Here is a 2,284-nt window from a genome sequence, read left to right as displayed (position 1 = left end):
TAGGAACGTGTGTATCTTGCTGCCGTTTTATGTTTTACTCAACACACACAAGGTAACACATGACGAGGTCCGAGCAAATTGACAACAGAACTGTTAACACTGAATGTTAAATAAAAAGAACACTCTGCGGGGCATAATACAGTTCACAGCAGAACATTAGTTTCTGGTTGTCACATAACGAAGATCCTTTCATAGGTCAATATAGCATATACCAAATAATTGTGCCAGTATGCACACGATAACTCGGAGGGACATTTAAAGCATTAAAACTGTATATATACTGTAGTTAAAAACTTGACAGGACAGAGGAATCTCTCCAGAGGAAATTAAACTTTTAGCTTCTGAAATACATGTTTAGACAGCTCTGATGGCGCTCAGGATTTATCAGGAGGACGGCTTCATTTTAGGAGCCTGGACTTTTTGGGTGTGTAGAGGAACCCTGAACATTCATTACATCAGATCCTGTCGGCGTGTCGGGAGATTTAAATAGTCAATGAAGTTACGCTGCTGTGCCTCGTGCGTAAATGTGCACAGCGTCTCTCTTAATGGGGAGCTTCCCCCTATTCGCCCCCGTGACATTACGCCCCTGTCCAGCAGACAAACCCTGTCGGCGAGTGAGCCCGCTGTGGTTGGGTATACATCTGTCAGCCTCTCTCTCCCAGCCAGTTACTTTTAGTCCAGTCCATTCTAACATTACCTAGGCCCCGCCCCTTTACCATCTGTGTTAAGTGTTTTGTAGATAAGTAGTGGAGTGGAGCAAGATGGAGAAGTAAAGAGAGAAAAAATGTAAAGGTGGTGCTGAAAAGCTGAGAGAGAAGATGCTGAAGTCCCTTGAGGCGGTTGCAGCCAAATGTTTTTAAATAAATTATTCATTTGACGCCGTTACCTGTCAGTCATCTCAGCCTAGTGAGCCTGAGCAGCAGAGAGAGCAGCCCATTTTTGTGAACCGACCAATCACAGCCTGGATGGGGCGGGACATTAAAAAAGGTTGCGTGCTGCAGTAAACTTTCAAATGTTGAACTCTTGTTCTGCATGAATGCTTCTGATCATTGAACATCTTCGAGTGACGCTGACCTGGTTATAGATGGCACTGCTGAGAGAAGTGAGCTGCTGCAGAAACTGCTCTTTAATTAGCTAGGATATGTTTATTTTTATTTGATGCTATGACTTGCCTACTCACCAGTCTTCTCACCAACACATTTCTTCCTGTATTATTTCTTTTACTGGTCAGATGGTTCCAGAGATTCCTCCCAGTGCCGTTGTGCCAACATGTGCTCCTTCGAGCCAGCCTCCTCCTGAGAGCACCACCTTCCCCTTGTTCTATTTTACATCTGTTTCACTAAAGCTAGTGTTAGAAATATGGTTCAGTAATCTTGTTCCCATAAACTGTGGCGTGGGTTGTGTGGGCGGTGGTATCACTTGGGGGGTTAGGGTGGGCCGGTCTGAGTCAAGAAGTCCAGGGCCATTTTTCATTTCCAGCCCGTCACTGGATCAGACTGCTCTCAGACACTGGACACACCACCAAAAGACGTTTTGTAATTTGGCCCCACCTGACTGTTATGTGATGATTATCTCACTTATCTCCATTAAGTTTCATTTTACTGAATGAATCTTTATTTACTTTGTCAGTTCAGCCAAAAAGGTATTGCCATTGACATATTTTTTGTTTCTGTTATTACAGTGTCATGCATTTCTGTTACACAGAGTAGAAAATCTGGATTCTCAGCATAGCGGCTCAAGAATCGGCATCCAAAAATGTCCCTAATGATATTGATGAAGACACTAAGCATCACTGAGCAAAGAGAGCAGAGCCACTGTTGGTTAAACCGAAGTCTCACTGACTCTATTTCAGCAACATGTCTGAGTGGGACCACACCTCTCTAAAGCGTCACCTTACCCAAATCATCATCAGAAAGTTTTCCCACTAGTGTTAATAGTTTTGAGTCATGCAGCCAGTTTTGATTTTATTTTCCAAGGCTTTGAGATCTCTCCTGATAAATTCTGCCACTGCTTCAAAACAGTCGGAACGAGAGGGAATTACACTGGCATAAATCACATCTTAAAAACTCAACTAAAACTGACAACGAATTGATCCTTTTAACAAGTGATGTCCTATCATCCGGGGTCAGTGCAGTTTATTCCTCTCAACCTGTCAAAGCAGAGCGAACCGAGCTACTCTCAAAGGTCCAAACGCCTCCGTGACTGAAGTATTGGATTTACAGTATTTTGCATCATTTATAAAATGAATGTATGCATCGACCGGGGAGGGGTCAAAGGTCATCAA

The sequence above is a fragment of the Siniperca chuatsi genome, linkage group LG16, assembly GCF_020085105.1.
Source record: "Siniperca chuatsi isolate FFG_IHB_CAS linkage group LG16, ASM2008510v1, whole genome shotgun sequence".
Classification (NCBI taxonomy): Eukaryota; Metazoa; Chordata; class Actinopteri; order Centrarchiformes; family Sinipercidae; genus Siniperca; species Siniperca chuatsi.
Note: the sequence above shows the minus strand (reverse complement) of the source record.